At 43.0% G+C, this 18910-nt stretch overlaps 1 pseudogene; it reads left to right on the top strand.

Moving 5' to 3' along the window:
• Window positions 1-18910, top strand: part of LOC132819283 (tetraspanin-33-like) — a 73407-nt pseudogene that overhangs the window by 33777 nt on the left and 20720 nt on the right.

Below are 18910 nucleotides of genomic sequence, written 5' to 3'. Positions count from 1 at the left end.
CACACTGGCACCACCCCCCACCTTTTCCTCCGCTACATCGATGACTGTATCGGCGCTGCCTCGTGCTCCCACGAGGAGGTTGAACAGTTCATCAACTTTACTAACACCTTCCATCCCGACCTGAAATTCACCTGGACTGTCTCAGACTCCTCCCTCCCCTTCCTAGACCTTTCCATTTCTATCTCGGGCGACCGACTCAACACAGACATCTATTATAAACCGACTGACTCCCACAGCTACCTGGACTACACCTCCTCCCACCCTGCCCCCTGTAAAAACGCCATCCCATATTCCCAATTCCTTCGTCTCCGCCGCATCTGCTCCCAGGAGGACCAATTCCAACACCGCACAGCCCAGATGGCCTCCTTCTTCAAGGACCGCAGATTCCCCCCAGACGTGATCGACGATGCCCTCCACCGCATCTCCTCCACTTCCCGCTCCTCCGCCCTTGAGCCCCGCTCCTCCAACCGCCACCAAGACAGAACCCCACTGGTTCTCACCTACCACCCCACCAACCTCCGCATACAACGTATCATCCGCCGCCATTTCCGCCACCTCCAAACGGACCCCACCACCAAGGATATATTTCCCTCCCCTCCCCTATCAGCGTTCCGCAAGGACCACTCCCTTTGTGACTCCCTCGTCAGATCCACACCCCCCACCAACCCAACCTCCACCCCCGGCACCTTCCCCTGCAACCGCAGGAAATGTAAAACTTGCGCCCACACCTCCACACTCACTTCCCTCCAAGGCCCCAAGGGATCCTTCCATATCCGCCACAAGTTCACCTGTACCTCCACACACATCATCTATTGTATCCGCTGCACCCGATGTGGCCTCCTCTATATTGGTGAGACAGGCCGCTTACTTGCGGAACGCTTCAGAGAACACCTCCGGGCCGCCCGAACCAACCAACCCAATCACCCCGTGGCTCAACACTTTAACTCTCCCTCCCACTCCACCGAGGACATGCAGGTCCTTGGACTCCTCCACTGGCAGAACACAACTACACGACGGCTGGAGGAGGAGCGCCTCATCTTCCGCCTGGGAACCCTCCAACCACAAGGTATGAATTCAGATTTCTCCAGTTTCCTCATTTCCCCTCCCCCCACCTTGTCTCAGTCGGTTCCCTCAACTCAGCACCGCCCTCCTAACCTGCAATCCTCTTCCTGACCTCTCCGCCCCCACCCCACTCCGGCCTATCACCCTCACCTTGACCTCCTTCCACCTATCCCACCTCCATCGCCCCTCCCCCTAGTCCCTCCTCCCTACCTTTTATCTTAGCCTGCTTGGCTCTCTCTCTCTCTTATTCCTGATGAAGGGCTTATGCTCGAAACGTCGAATTCTCTATTCCTGAGATGCTGCCTGGCCTGCTGTGCTTTGACCAGCAACACATTTGCAGCAGATTTCCCAAATTGCCTAGTTAGAGCCCTGTTAAAGTCTGTTGTTGGAAACTTCAAGTAGATTCTCAAGTCCCCTTCCAGATCCTTAAACGTGACAGGGGACATTTCGGTCTCTGGCATACTGGTTTCCAATTAGTGCTCCAGACAGACTTAGTTGCTGTCCTTGTCTGTCTGTGTTCATCAGCAACCACAAGCAGCTCTTTCTCCCTACACATTGGAGGCTTGGCTGCAAGGCCCTTTTATTTTAAATTTCAAGTGGTTGGAAATGAGAATTCTATGGCTCTTTAGCATCGAGAGTTCATCCACCCTTCAAGCTTGCTGTCCAGTCATTGAGCGGTCAGTTTGAGCAAAATCACAACTGAGAAACTGTTTCCCCACACAGGGCTGACTCGCAATTATTCTGACACTGAGTTTCTTTAAGGCTGTGGGGAAAATCATTCCCATTACATTCCCCAGGAACATCTAAAATCCTTAATTTGATTTGCTCCCTATTTCCCACCAATAGTACCATGAGTACTGACACATAAGAGTTGAGTTAATCTTCCCTTTTCCTATCAACAGAAAAATGTGTTTGCTCTTTGTTCCTGCATGGTTTCCAACATATGAGAAGAAACAATTGGCCATGATCCCATTCTCAATCGTCACCTTCCACACATTCCCCATGACCCATCCATGTAAACCCATGATAAACTATGCATCCCAACTTTCCTCAGGCCTCCCTATGCCACCTTTATGGCCTGTTTTCTAATTTAGGGATAACTCATGACAACCAATCTCCCCTATCCAGCACCTTTGTCTTGACAGCCTCCATACCAACTCATCCAGTATTCACCATAAGCATACCCATGCTGAGATGAAATAACATGAAGTTCTAAGTGTTTAATGCAAAGACTTCTAAAAAAACTAAAAATACCTCATTCATAAAAACCTACTTAGTACATTTATTCAACTAATTAATTCAAATGTTTAACATCTTATTAAAAACAAACATTTGAAATCGTAGTCCCAAAACGTGGCATTCATATCTATTTCAAGCTATCAATCAGACCTGTGAAATTGCTGGTACCAACCGTCACAGTGAAAAGTTGTGAAAAATCCAGTATTGACAAACTTCCAGTTTCTGTCAGCAGGCTGAATGAAATGGAAAGCATTTTATTTAGCACAATTTCCTGCCCAAATATTTAAAGGGTAGGAGTTTTGAATGTCTTAACCACCTGACAGTTACTTTTAACAATTCCTTTTGACACTTTTGACGGTTCCAATGAATTTGACAATTCCAATTATTATGCACAATTTACACACATTCATTTCTATGTCTAACTCTCATAATACTAAAGAGCACTTTAGCCCTCCCTTCTTGAAAGACCATATCAAAAAGGGTATCTCACCTCTAAAAAGGGCTTTGCAAATTTAGACCTGTTCTTACCAGGTCTAATCTGCACACCTGGTATTTTTGCCATTCCTGGCTGATGAAAAGCAGGCATGACTGGACACAGTTGTTGTTATAAATGGACATCAGCCTGTGTGAGTTATAAATTGGATATAAGTTGGATTCCACTCCAGTTCCTCCTCTGCAAAAATTATGGGGGCTATTTTTGAGAGCAGGACTTCTAGGTTTCAGTGTCAGGGCTGAATGCTTGAAGTTCAGTTCCTCAAATGACGCTGACAAGGCCCTCAACAGCATTCCATTCTGTTAACATTTTTGCTGTGTCCAAATAGAACTGGACACTCCCCTATATACATATATCATCACAGTAACATTGCTATCAAACCTCGTCCCTCCCCATTTCCTGATTATTTTACACTTGCATTCAAAAATCCCAGCGCAAATCACTGGTGTCAACTTTTGTTGCTACAAACAGGGACAGCCAAGCAGCAAGCAGTAAGATCAAGCCTATTGCTGGTGCACCATTTCACAGTTCAACTGAGACAACTGAAAACAAGAAAATAGCAAACGGACAGCTGTGAACAACATTCATCTTTCAGAATAATTCTGCTTCTGAGGACATTGCTGCATTGTGAGCTTGTGATGCAGTTGCCCATTCCTTTTGAAGAGAAACTGCCTCTGGGATCTTAACCTATTTTCTCCTTTCAGTGGAATCTTTTCTGAGCAATCTGCAAGGCCTCACAGCTGACACTTGGAAATACAATCCTTTGAACATCTGTTCTAATGGACGTTACAGTTTTTGTGACATTACTCAAAGAGGCATAGGAAATTGTTCATTGTTCAATCTGACATTTCTTCCTCCACCATATACAGATCAGCTGGTCACCTCATTTTGATAATGCAGAAATGCTGCCACATTTATCTAGGATATAGCACAGAAATAGGCAATTCAATTTAACCAGTCCATGTTAATATTCATATATAGAGACATAAGAAATAGGAGGAGGAGGAGGAGACCAAATGGCCTGTTATTGCTTGACTTGAACCTCCTCCATTTTCTCCCATCTAAATCTATCATATGGTCACTTGGTACAGCTTAAATCTTACTGAAATGCAAGAAGATCAAATTTCAAACAATCCCAATAATGTATAATAAAGGAGAAAATGATGTTAATTGATTAGCAATGGAACTCTGATTACTATACAAAAAGCAACTTATAGAGACTTATAAAGTCCTCACAAATTCCAAAGTAATTCAGTTGTATTACTTAAATAGAATCGTTAATGTAATAAGACATCCCAAGGTGCTACAAATCAGGGCTCTTGTGGAACTCAGGTTATCCAAAATTGAATTGAAACTGAGGTACACAAGGACCCGGTGGAACAAGTGACCATGTCTTAACAAGCACTTTAAACGAGAAGAGATGGAGAGAAAAGTTGGAGTTTTAAGAAAAGAATTCCAGGTGGGACTAGATTGGATTGGGATATCTGATCGGCATGGACGGGTTGGACTGTTTCCGTGCTGTACATCTCTATGGCTCTAGCTTAGGGCCTCAGCAACTGAAGGCACAGCCACAAATGGGAGAGCAGTAAAAATCAGACAAGTGCAAGTGATCAGAATTGGAGAGGTACAGATATATCTGGAGACCGGTGAGGCTGGAGATAAGAAGGAGTAGTCCATGGAGGAATTTAAAAACAAAAATGAGACTTTTAAAACTGAAGCTTTGCTGGATTGGGAGCCAGTGTAGCTTAGGGAGTAAGGGGAGCTGATGGAGAGGGACTGGTGTAAAGGACAGAACGCCCCTGGTCCCCACCTTCCACCCCACCAACCTCTGTATACATCGCATCATCCTCCGCCATTTCCGCCACCTACAAACGGACCCCACAACCTGAGATATATTTTCCTCTCCACCCCTATCTGCTTTCTGTAAAGACTGCTCCCTCCATGACTACCTCATCAGGTGTCCCTGCCCCAACAGAACACCATTCCTTCCCGGCACCTTCCACTGCCTCTGCAGGAATTGCAAAACCTGCACCCACACCTCCCCCCTCACCACCATCCAAGGCCCCAAAGGAGCCTACCACATCCATCAAAGTTTCACCTGCACATCCATATCTATCATTTACTGTATCCGGTCTCCTCTACATTGGGAAGACAGGATGCCTACTCGCAGAGCGCTTCAGAGAACATCTCTGGGAACCCACACCAACCAACCCCACTGCTCTGTGGCTGAATACTTCAACTCCCCCTCCCACTCTGCCAAGGACATTGAGGTCCTGGGCTTCCTTCATCGCCACTCCATTACCACCTGACACCTGGAGGAAGAACGCCTCATCTTCCTCATCTTTTGCCTCATCTTCCAACTTGGGACCTTGCAACCCCATGGCATCAATGTGGATTTCACCAGTTTCCTCATTTCCCCTCCTCTTACCTTATCCCAGCTCCAACCTTCCAGCTCAACACTGCCCTCATTATCTGTCCTACCTGTCCACCTTCCTTCCCACTTATCCACTCTGTCCTCCCCACCGACCTACCGCACTCTCAGCTACCTTCCCCCAGCCTCACACCCCCTCCCATTTATCTCTGCACCCCATCCTCATTCCTAATGAAGGGCTTTTGCCTGAAACACGATTTTCCTGCTCCTCGTATGCTGCCTGACCTGCTGTGCTTTTCCAGTGCCACACTCTCGACTCTAAATTAGCGTACAGGCAGCCGAGGTTTGAAACTGCTGAGATCTATTTAAGGTGGGGAATCGAAGACCAATCAAGAGAGCATCGGGACAGTCAAGTCAAGAGGTCTGTCTTCATCTGTAAACACTGAGCAAGACATACTCTACACTAAATCAGTAATGTATAACTACGTGACTATACTTTAACAGAAAAACTGCAGTGCAGCACAAACATTTGTGATTGAGATTACATGTAATCTCCTGGCTGGCACTCCTTCAAAAGTGGAAAAGGGTAGAAGTACAAATATGCAGCAGTCCATTAGAATATGAAAAGAGAAAACAACTTGAGTTGTCTTCATTGAAATGGCAATCTTTTCTTATGCTGATATCAACTTCCCCCATAATTGCAGTGTTTTCTGTCTTTATTTCAAATTTCTCAGTCTGTCCATTTTCTTTCCTTTTATCTCACTTTATCTTCTCACTGCAAATTTATATTTCATAAGAAGCTAATGTAGTCCTCTATTTACTTGAAAGGGTTCAGAAAAGATTTACACGGATGTTACCAGGGTTGGAGGATTTGAGCTTTGGGGAGAGGCTGAACAGGCTGGGGTTGTTTTCACAGGAGTGTCAAAGGCTGAGGGGTGACCTTATAGAGGTTTACAAAATTATGAGGGGTATGGATAGGCAAAGTGTTTTCCCTGGGGTCGGGGAGTCCAGAACTAGAGGGCATAGGTTGAGGGTAAGAGGGGAAAGATATAAAAGAGACCTACGGGGCAACTTTTTCACACAGAGGGTGGTACATGTATGGAATGAGCTGCAGAGGAAGTGGTGGAGGCTGGTACAATTTCAACATTTAAGAGGCATTTGGATGGGTATATGAATAGGAAGGGTTTGAAGGGATATGGGCCTGGTGCTGGCAGGAGGGACTAGATTGGGTTGGGATATCTGATTGGTATGGACCTGTTGGACCAAAGGGTCTGTTTCAATGCTGTACATCTCTATGACTCTGTGACTCTATCCCAATCACAATTTGTCATATCTCAGTCACTGGGTCAAGAACCTGCAGATGCTTCCTTAATGGGTGGCACAGTGGATCAGTGGTTAGCACTGTTCCCTCACAGTACCAGGGACCTGGGTTGAATTCCAACCTTGGGCGATTGTCTGTGTGAAATTTGCACATTCTCCCCGTGTCTGCATGGGTTTCCTCCCACAATCCAAAGATGTGCAGGTTAGATGGATTAGCCATGCTAAATTGTCCATGGTGTTCAGGGATGTGTAGATTAGGTGTGTTATTCAGGAGCACATATAAGATAATGGGGTAGGAGAATGGGTCTGGTTGGGTTATCCTTTGCAGGGTTGGTGTGGACTTGTTGGGCCGAAGGGCCTGTTTCCATATTACATTGATTCTGTGAGTCTAATAGCCATGTGGAGTGCAAGCTTTCTCAAGGACAGTAAGAAATGGGCAACACATACAGACTTGCCAACATCACATTCCAGCAATATATTCAAAAATATGAACCACTAAAAGGTGCAAATGCTACGAGGTTTTATCATTCACTCTGGATACTGCATCTTATTGAATATTACTCAACACAGAATGAAATCTGGCTTGCTTTCAGAAAGAGCCATGACGGCTATTTCTTCCCTTGGTACTGTAGGAGATTTTTTTCAATATTCTGGCCTTAGGAGACAATGGATGAAGTCACCTATCGTTGCTGGTCTTGAATACTTGGCAACAACCTCTCTCAACAGGTGTGTTAGCTTTTATTGGGAGAGGGATTGAGTTTCGGAACCATGAGATCATGCTGCAGCTGCACAAAACTCTGGCGCAGCCTCATTTGGAGTATTGCATACAGTTCTGGTCACCGCATTATAGAAAGGATGTGGAAGCATTGGAAAGGGTTCAGAGGAGATTTACCAGGATGTTGCCTGGTATGGAGGGAAGATCTTACGAGGAAAGGCTGAGGGACTTGAGGCTGTTTTTGTGACAGAGAAGAAGGTTGAGAGGTGAATTAATTGAGACATCTAAGATAATCACAGAGTTAGATAGGTTGGACAGTGAGAGCCTTTTTCCTCGGATGACGATGGCTAGCGCAAAGGGACATAGCTTTAAAATGAGGGGTGATAGATATTGGTCAGATGTCAGACATAGTTTCTTTACTCAGAGGGTAGTAGGGGCATGGAACGCACTGTCTGCAACAGTAATAGACTCGCCAACTTTAAGGGCATTTAAATCGTCTATGGATAGGCATATGGATGAGAATGGAATAATGTAGGTTAGATGGGCTTCAGATTGGTTCCACAAGTTGGCGCAACATCGATGGCCAAAGGGCCTGTACTGCACTGTAATGTTCTATGTTTATCTTCTAACATGGGCTACATGTAGATTTTGAGTTAAAGGTTGTGACTCTGAGTAGATGCATCAGGGACAGCCAACAACTGCTGTCCAGTAACGTCTGCTGGAATATAACATGCTAACATGAAAATCAGGTGGCCACAGGGTTGGACTCTTGTGTGATGTCTCCCATTGAGAATAACTGGCTGATGATTTAAATACACAAGGACAGAGGGAGCAGAGGTGCTGATGGAATTGGTTTCATTGGCACATGGGGGCCTTTGGGTGGGGAGGGGTACAGGAAGATTAGATTAGAGCCCAATGGTGGGGGAAAGTTGGAGACGTCGTTTACTAGAGATTAGGGAGAGGGAAGATCATAATTTCTTTGAGGAGGGAGGAATCTGATTGCAGGGTGTTGGTCAGGGATTCTGTAGGCTTGTGGAAAGATATTTACATCTCAATCCACAATCTTGATTCAGCTTGTAGCTTGCAGCTTGTCTGAGATCTGAATTGTTCAGAATTCAGTTTCAAATGGTGAATGTATAATGAGGCATGCAGCTTCGTGACAATACCTGAAGTCCTGACAGCAACCCTCTCCCCCCTCCCCCCACACAGTAGGTTGAATGCCCACTGACTTGACTATAAACCAGGACTGTAAGTAGGATCAGGATTCAACTGTTTAACACTTAACCAACCCGAACCTGCCTACTTATTGGGGTCAAAATCTTCCCCAAATGTCTAAATAGTCTGGATGCATGTTAGCAAAAATGCAGAAGAATGTGGGGTACCATTTCCAAACTGAGTATTGCTCACAGCTGGACTACTGTTTTTCTCTGGTGCCATGTTCATTGGACTGTGAAAATATTTCATCTGAGTTAATCTCATTCTTTTTGTGCTTTGCATTTGAGCTAAGTGGCTAAGACTGAAGGGTGAATTTGCTAACACTGCCTTCACTGTGCTCAGTACTGTTTACGCATCAATTCATGCATCATTTATATAAACCATGAGGCACCATTAAAAACAACAAGCAGAGTTATGATGATGAGACTTACTGACATAGCATACTTTCAGATTGTTCAATTTGTCCCAATTCTCACAAGTAATTACATGTCAGAACATGTACAAATGTAGATGAAATCTCCATTGTCCATTATAATTGGAGGGATAGGGGCAGGAGTTGCCGTAGAGTGGTACACATTGTTTTGTAGCAAATTAACTTGCAATACATTTTATAAAGCATAACACTTGTATTGTCTTGTCTTAAATCTTTATTCATTTTATGAATTAAAGTATATCTTGAGGAAATGAATTATACAAATTAAATAGCATCGAGGAACCAAGCCCATTTCAACCCAAAGAAGTCAGGCAGGTCAAAGAGTTACATAACCAACAATTCCTTGTTGCTTGCATTCATGCTGTAAGACTTTGCCAAGATCAGCGTTATACTCAAATAACTATTCCCATTCCACACACACTAAAATACATCCTCTTGCAGTTCCTGGTATTTCTATCTTTACAGTATGTTAAATGTACCTATTTTGACCAGTTGCTTTGAAATGATTTTATGTAATAATCCTTAATGATTGTAATTCTTGCATTATGCTACATTGTAAAAACACTTAATTTGGCTGTTTTGAAGTCATGAAAGGCTGCTAGAGAAATGCAAATCTGTTTTGTATTCAGTTTCTCATGAATGGTGGAAGTGAATGCAATTTTGTTATCTAAAAAATAATTTAAACAGGTGCATGGATGGGATAGATATATGGAGGAATATGGACCAAATGCAGGCAAATGGGACTGGTATAATTGTGAAAACTGGTGGGCATAGGCAAGTTGGGCTGAAGGGCCTGTTTCCATGCTGTAGATTTCTATGACTCTATTTCACTAGGTGCCATTTTACAATTTCATTGGAAGCGACTAAGGTGACTGTATTCTGCCTGACTTTGCTGCTGTACTTACCTGTGTCTCCTACTGCTTATGAAGGCACCTGAAGTCACTTCTAGAGTTTTGATCACGATGTATTCTGACCATGTGATGTCCAACCATGTATCATATTCACATGATATCTAATCACCCTACACTGACAAACAGTTTACCATGGAAAGGTTGTGCTCCCTGTAGCTGAGCATCTTTGCTCACAGTTTTGTGCTAGTAACTGTTGTGCAACAACTTCCAATATCCAGGAGATTTTCTGTGAATAGGAGAAGAAGGAAAACCGAAGACCCATCCAGGCCAGAGCTGTGAGAGACATTGGGCACATCAGGAGATCACGGAGAGAATGTCTAGGACTTAGCATTCAGAATCATGAGGGGGCTGGACAAATTGAGAGAAAATATTGGCACCCTTGAAAGAATTAAGAATGAGAGGACAAAGATTTTAAATAACTGACAAAAGAAGCCAAAGCTTCCTGCAGCCAATAGTTACCTCCTGGAATGCACCGCCTTAGAGTGCAGAGAGAGTGTAGAGTGATAGCATATTGGAAAGGGAATTAGCTGTCATTTGAAAAGGAAGCATGTAGCGGATTATGGGGCAAGGCCGGAGAATGACTAAGTGAAATGTTCATACAGAGAGGGTGTGTAGATATGATGGACCAAATGGCCTCCTTCTGTGCTGTAACAATCCTGTGATCCTGTAGCACATCAAGATTGGTTAGACAATTGTAAGCAGTCCTTGCAGAATGTCCTGTCCAAAAGCTAGCAGTTGCCAACCTGGCCCCAGTAGAAGAGTTTGAAGAATAGATTAGATTAGATTACTTACAGTGTGGAAACAGGCCCTTCGGCCCAACAAGTCCACACCGACCCGCCGAAGCGCAACCCACCCAAACCCCTACATATACCCCTTACCTAACACTACGGGCAATTTAGCATGGCCAATTCACCTGGCCCGCACATCTTTGGACTGTGGGAGGAAACCGGAGCACCCGGAGGAAACCCACGCAGACACAGGGAGAACGTGCAAACTCCACACAGTCAGTCGCCTGAGGTGGGAATTGAACCCAGGTCCCTGGCGCTGTGAGGCAGCAGTGCTAACCACTGTGCCACCGTGCTGTGGGGCCTGCTGTTTTTAATTTACAATGATATTCACATTGGATGAAAAAAATTAATAAAAATAGAAGTGGGGATGGAGGGAATAAACCTGCTTTCAGTCTATAAATTGCTGCCTTGCTTCATTGACAAGTCTTTCAATGCTCAGCATTTAAGATCAGAATGCACCGATAAGTGAGGCAATAGGGAAATGACCTCCTTCTGTGCTGTAATAATTCTGAGAGTAAATGAGCATCTTAATTCAATCGAGGTGATTGTGGATAAAGGTATGGGAGTCAAAGTCTCAGCATTTAGTACCTTGTCAAAGCAATTTTTTTGGCATTAGGGAAATGGCAGAAACAATTCATGAGGCATTCGATAAGGTTCCCACAGTAGGTTATTATACAAAATGCAGAGGAATGGGATTGTGGGAGACATAGCAGTTTGGATCAGTAATTGGCTTGCTGAAAGAAAACAGAGGGTTGCAGTTGATGGAACATGTTCATCTTGGTGCCCAGTTACTAGCGGCGTACCGCAACGGTAAGTGTTAGGTCCACTGCTGTTCGTCATTTTTATAAATGACCTGGATGAGGGCTTAGAAGGTTGGGTTAGTAAATTTGCGGATGACACTAAGGTCGGTGGAGTTGTGGATAGTGATGAAGGATGTAGTAGGTTGCAGAGACACATAGATAGGATGCAGAGCTGAGCTGAGAGGTGGCAAATGGAGTTTAATGTGGACAAGTGTGAGGTGATACTTTGGATGGAGTAATCGGAATGCAAAGTACTGGGCTCATGGTAAGATTCTTGGGAGTGCAGATGAGCACAGAGATCTTGATGTCCATGTACACAGGTACCTGAAAGTTGCCACCCAGATTGACAGGGTTGTTAAGAAGGCATACAGTGTTTTGGCCTTTATTAATAGAGGGATTGAGTTCCGGAACCAGGAGATTATGCTGCAGCTACAAAGCTCTGGTACGGCCACACTTGGACTATTGTGTACAGTTCTGGTCACTGCATTATAAGAAGGATGTGGAAGCTTTGGAAAGGGTGCAGAGGAGATTTACTAGGATGATGCCTGGTATGGAAGGAATGTCTTACGAGGAAAGGCTGAGGGCCTTGAGGCTGTTCTCGTTAGAGAGAAGAAGGTTGAGAGGTGACTTAATAGAGACATACAAGATAATCAGAGGGTTAGATAGGGTGGACAGGGAGAGCCTTTTTCCAATATGGGGACGGCAAACACGAGGGGACACAACTTTAAAGTGAGGGGAGATAGGTATAAGACAGATGTCAGAGGTAGTTTCTTTACTCAGAGAGTAGTAAGGGTATGGAATGCTTTGCCTGAAACGGTAGTAGATTCACCAAGTTTAAGTGCATTTAAGTTGTCATTGAACTGACATATGGACGTACATGGAATAGTGTAGGTGGGATAGGCTTCAGATTAGTATGACAGGAAGGCGCAACATCGAGGGCCGAAGGGCCTGTACTGCACTGTAATGTTCTATGTTCTAATGGTTCCAAGAATGAGGAACTTCAGTTACACAGATGGATTGGGAAGTTTGCACTTTTCTCCTTGGAGAAGAGAATTTTGAGAGGAGATTTTATAGAGATATTCATGAGGGGGGCCTGGACAGAATCAATAAGGAGAAACAGTTCCCATTGGTGAAAGGATAGGGAGCAAGATTGAAGATGATTGGCAAACTGGTGACATGAAGGAATTTGTTTTTCATGCAGCGAGTGCTTAGGATCTGGAATACCTGAGAGTGTGGTGGGGTAGGTTCATTCAAGAGGAAATTGGATAATTATGATAACCCCTTCAAGGCCCATTGGGAATTATCATTTAACCTCCCAATGGAGCTCCTTGAGTATGCGTTCCCTTGGGAACAGGCAATGGCTTGCCCAGCTAGAACTCATCACCTGAGCCCTCTAAGTCCCACCTGCTCTAGATGTGTGTAATAATATTGCTGAACAGAATTATTAGAAAAATAGGATAAAACAGACTCACCTCTGATGGCTTGTGTTGCCCATAATGGGTTTTGCTTGTAAATACTTCATTGATTACATGGGTGTTTTTACTGGTGGTGGTTATTAGTTTTAAAAAAGCGCAAAAAAAGTTGAAATTTTGGTGATGGGAGATTGCTTAGTTGTGCATAATAGCACTTCTGAATAAAAAAAAAAGCAGACCCAGAGATTGATCTGCAGATCAGTCTGTCCAGGACTGGGACTAACCCATGTATGCCACAAGTAGTGGCTCTGTTTTAGTGTTCAACAATGAACAATGTTCCTTTCCAGTCGGGCTTCCTGAGTTATTACATTAGTGACAAGAATCAAGAAAGGTTTCAGCCAGCCCTGCCTTCCAAATGAAACCAATAAGACTGTGATGGGGAAATATTGAAAGTGCTTCTGTTTGCAATACTGGAATCATGTGATGCGGGTATGGAAAAAAGGTCCCAGTGAGCCAAAAGAATGAAAGAATATTTCAGGGATTGAAGGGGCTCATCTGACAAAAAGTCATTCTCTCGAACCCTTGTGGGGCCCTGACTTTCAACATCATAAAGAGTTTAATCTACCTGCAGCCAAAATCCTTTGATGAACCGACAGATATGGTAGCAGACCACCATGACCCTAATAAAGCTCTTATATTACAGTATTATAGGTTTAACATGGCTAATGGACTTCCTGGGAACCAGTTACTGAATTCTTAATGAAACTGCAGAAATTGGTGGAACACTGTGAGTATGGGCCAGCACTTTGGGAAATGTTCAGGGATCACTTTGTTTGTGGAGTTAACAATATTCCAACCAAAAAAAACGTTACTAACTGAGCCATATCTGCACCTCAGGAAAGCAATAGAATTGGCCTTTCCTGTGAAAATGTGGAATTGGGGGTTTCAAGGGTCCGTAGATGGTATCGTCCTCAGCCTTTGGTGACCCCTACACCACAGATCCATGTCCCCAGCGGCTCCTACTCGCGGCTCCAATTAGTTGCTAAGGGAGGGCAACTGGAGTTAGGATGTTTCTTCACAATACAGTGAGGAGCAAGAACATATTGGATTGAATCTTCTCTGTCCCATGGGCAGACCTGAAATTGGGACTGACAGGAACATTTTGAAAGGAGGGAGTGAAATTGCTTACATGATGCCTGAAAAGATAGGAGGAATGGGGAATACAAATAACAACATTCAGAGAGAAATTGCATTAGTACTTGAAGGGGAAAAATTTTCAGGACAAATGGGGACAAGGTAGAGGAGTGGGACTAATTGGATCGCTCTTTCAGTGAGGGTCAAATGACCTACCTCTGTGCTATCGATTACACAGGGCAATCAGTGTCTGTAGCTGTGACATAGTAAGGCGTGGTTTGTCCAAGAGGTATCTCCCTTCATCTGTGAGTCGTATAGAACAGTGCAAAAGCTGGAAGGATTGGAGATCACGTATAGAAACATTCACTTCCTGGTATGTGCTTCAGGCTATAAACGTTCAGTTTTGGCAGAGAGGTACAAGTGCTGTGTGACTCTCAATTTGCAGCAATTTTTTGTGTTGCATGGCATAATGTTTATATATCTTCATTTTAAGGTATTAATCAACCATTTGCTATCTTGCTCTTTGCTGTTAGAATTTAAATGCTGCAAAAGGCTTACTGTTTTAAAATCTATGATTTTGACTGTAAGAGTAGAGGTCATTAATATGTTAAGTTTTGATGTTTATATGAATCATTTTTTTTGTCTTGTAGATCATCTCACTGGTGATTGTTGCCATTGGAGTATATGCAAAGATTCAAAAAGCCACAGGTAGATGAGGAACTTTCTATTCTCTGTGTGATAGGGACATGCACAATAGATTTAGAATTGTTCAAAGTGCTGCCTGTGCGACTGCCAATTTTCAAGGATGTATGCATTGCAATAACTCCTGATTCCTACACATTTACCAGCAATACGCAGATATAGTAATTCTGTTTACACTCTATATGTATACAAAGCATCCTATCAATGAAAGGTCAGATGTAGCAGCTTTGCATTTGGTTGAGTGTATACTGCTTAGGTAAGATTGAGTTATAACAGTTCTATACTCGCTAAATACAAGGAGACGATATTCCCCACTGACTATCATCTATATCAGTTCTGTTATATGAAGCTTCCTGACTTGGTAAATTCACATCTTCATGAATTTCAAAGATCCACATGTCACAAATACTGTAAATGTATTAAGAAGCACTTCCAACCCACTCAGGGCGAAGAAACAGATAACAAATTTATATTTTGATTTTTATATTAAATGGGAAGGGGTGTAAGACCTGAAATTAGATTACATCCATGAAGCACTCGTCCAGTCCCAAAGCCCACCATCCAACTAGTTCTAGAACAATTTTGGGATTTTTGATTACCCTACTAATCAAGCGTGAGACGAGTGGAACATTTGTGCAAGATGGGGACGGTTACTCAACTGTTCACAAACATGTACAGCATATCAAATAAAACAATTTAGAAGCACAAATTCTACTGAAAGGATAAGATGTAATAGCCATTCCAGAGACTGACGATAACCTGAGCATAATTGTGTTACGTCCTAGTTAGAGGAGATGAACCAATTCCTGTCCTTGTGTCACTCCTTCACAGGTCACCACAATGATTGAATTTATAAAGTGAGCTGATATTGCCAATTATACATGTAACAAATTGTATACAGATCAGTATCAGAAACAACTCAACCATGCACCTTAAATAACAAAGAACTATTTTATTGCAATTCAAAACATTTCAAGCAAATATATAAAGATTGTGAACAAAACATTTTAACTGTGCAAATATATACACCTAGAATGTCACTGGACTAACAGTGCAGAGGCCAGGGGACATGCTGTGGAATCTGGAATTCTTGGGAAAGGTGACCATGAGAACTGTCATCAATTGTCAGAAGAATTCACCTAGTTCACTATTGTCCTTCAGCAAAGGGAAATCTGCCTCTGTATCCAGTCTGGGGAAAAAAAGAAGTCAGGAGAAAGTGAGGACTGCAGATGCTGGAGATCAGAGCTGAAAATGTGTTGCTGGAAAAGCACAGCAGGTCAGGGAGCATCCAAGGAGCAGGAGAATCGACGTTTCGGGCATGAGCTTCCTGAAGAGCTCATGCTCGAAACGTCGATTCTCCTGCTCTTTGGATGCTGCCTGACCTGCTGCGCTTTTCCAGCAACACATTTTCAGCAAAAAAGAAGTCAGCAGAGTATTATCTTAAAATACTTTGGCCAAGTAGGAATTATCTCCAGGAAAATAATTATTTACAGATTGTCCAAATAGTGGACTGTACCTGAAGTAATTTTGCACACAACCTGTTGGCACTGGGGTCCTTTTGGATCTGGTATAGTGGCAGAGTTCACCTTTCTGGAGACAGTGGTATAGATTTTGAATTCTTGTTTAAGAATACTCTTGTGTTAATGAAGCCTTTCTCTGTTGATGAGATGGGTTCAGATAAAGGGCAAAGGCTGTTGTTCCAAACAGGTTATCTCTGAATATCAAGATCAAATCCAGTAGCTTTATTTTACCTGCAAACTGGGGTCACGTGACCTCTTTCTGAAAGTATTGTAGTCTCCGTGACTCCAGTAAAGCAACTTGTGTTCTCTACAAATACAACATTTTCCCTACTACAGCCATTCTCCTTTCTTTCAAAATGTCCACAACATAGATATATTACCAATCAATGTCATTCTTAAGTGATATTTCAGATAGTACACCTTGATCACATTTGTGAGTTAAATATTCCAGGCTTAAAATCCTTAGAAAAGTCAGAGGCATTGGACAGTGCTGATAAACGATGCCACTACAGTGAGAGACAAAAGTATTCCAGTCAATGTGATTGGGCAGGGGCTCTGGTGAGATTTGTTAGTGGACCAACTTGGGATGAAGGGGTATTATTATATTATTACAGAGTCAGTAAAACATTGAGAAAAATAAACTGTGGTTATAATGGAAATTCTCAGATTTAAAATAATATAACCTTCAAATGTGGGCATTGACAGCTAGACTGATACATATTGTCCATCCCAGTGCGTCCTGATACAATGGTATTTTCTTCGCAAGTAAGTCACTTTAGAAAGCCTTTAGAAGTTATCTAGAGTGATATGTGGGCCAGATGAGCTAATGAAAGCAGGTTTCCTTCCTAACTGGTTTGATTTGTATTGAAGTCAATAGAAGTACTGTGGTAAAGGAGAGCAATATGAAATGAACTGTCAGCTTATCATCATGTGTTTTGAACCTTTGGACAAAGTCAGGATTTACTCTGGTTTTCTCACACAGATGCTGTACGGGATACTTTTGTTATTGACCCTGCGATAATTATGATTGTGGTTGGAGCCATTATGTTTTTAATCACCTTCTGTGGCTGCATTGGAGCTCTGAGAGAAAACATTGTGCTGCTGCAAGTGGTGAGTTTCGCTCAGCACAACTGTATCCATCAACATCAGTGCATAACCTACAAACATTTCAAAAAACAGTGACCACACATCCTTCCTGGTCATGGTTATTTGCACTCGTTTACAGATATCTTTATGCCTTTGCATTATTTTAGATGTTCACCCTGTCTGAGCACCTCACCATAGAGTCATTGAGTCACACAGCACGGAAACAGACCCTTCGGCCCAACTTGTCCATGCCAACCAGTTTTCCTAAACTGAAGTAGTCCTATTTGCCTGCATTTGGCCCATTCCCTTGAACTTTTCCTATCCATGTACCTGTCCAAATATCTTTTAAATGTTGTAATTGTAATCACCTCTACCACTTCCTCTGGCAGCTCGTTCCATATACACACACCACCATCTGTGTGAAAAAGTTGCCCCTCAGGTCCATTTTAAATCTTTTCCCTTTCACTATGCCTTCTAGTTTTGGACTGCCCTACCCTGGGAAAAAGACCTTGGCTACTTACCCTGTCCATGCCCCTCATGATATTATAAACCTCTATAAAGTCATCCCTTAGTTTCCTATGCTCCAGTGAAAAAGATCCCAGCCTATTCAGACTCTTCCTATAGCTCAAACCCTCTATTCTCTTTCATATTCTTGGTAATCTTTTTTGCACCCTTTTCAGTTTAATATCTTCCTTCCCATAGCAGGGTGACCAGAATTGTACACAGTACTCCAAATGTCTTGAAGTACCTTACCAATGTCTTGTAGAGCCATAACGTTACATCCCAAATCATGTACTCAGTGCTCTGATTGATGAAGGCAAATACCTTCTTTACCACCTTGTCTACGTGTGACACCACTTTCAAAAAACTATGTACCTGTATGCCTACATCCCTCTGTTTCACAACACCACCCAGGGCCCTACCATTAACTGTACAAGTCCTGCCCTGGTCGATTCTACCAAAATGCAACACCTCACATTTATCTAAATTAAACTCCATCTGCCATTCCTCAGCCCACTGGCCCAGTTGATCAAGATCCCATTGTATTCTTAGATAACCTTCTTCACTGTCCACTATCCACCAATATTGGTGTATTCCACAAACTTACTAACCATGCTTCCTAACTTTTCATCCAAATTGTTTATATAATGACGAACATTATTGGACCCAGTACCGATCCTCGTCACTGCTGGTCGAGGCCTCCAGTCTGAACAACAACCCTCTACCACCACCATCCTCTTCTCCTATTGTCAAGACAATTTAGTATTCAATTGGCTGGCTCCCCTTGGAGCTCGTGTGATTTAACCTTACTAACCAGACTACCAAGCAGAACTTTGTTGAAAGCTTTGGTAAAGTCCATGTAGACATCTACTACTCTGCTTTCAGCTATCTTCTTGGTCACCTCTTCAAAAAACTGAATCAAGTTTGTTCCACTGTGATTACAGACTGGTCTAGTGTGCAACTACACAGATAAACTACCTGCTAAGTTTGCAGAACAATCCTTGATGCCCTTTTTACTTTTGTTTTTTTTGTACCATTCACTATATTTTCCTTCTGAAGGATTTAACTTGGGCAAAGATGCGAGCCAACAGGTTGCAAGCACTCTTCAGAACCTCATGGTTCTGTTCTAATGGGAGAATTTGGAGTATATCATTGACAAAGTATTTGCATATGGGGCAAATATGGCAGAGTTCAATCCTCTGTGCACA

Source organism: Hemiscyllium ocellatum, chromosome 10 (assembly GCF_020745735.1).
Source record: "Hemiscyllium ocellatum isolate sHemOce1 chromosome 10, sHemOce1.pat.X.cur, whole genome shotgun sequence".
Taxonomy (NCBI): domain Eukaryota; kingdom Metazoa; phylum Chordata; class Chondrichthyes; order Orectolobiformes; family Hemiscylliidae; genus Hemiscyllium; species Hemiscyllium ocellatum.
This window is presented reverse-complemented; position numbering and strand designations above follow the sequence as displayed.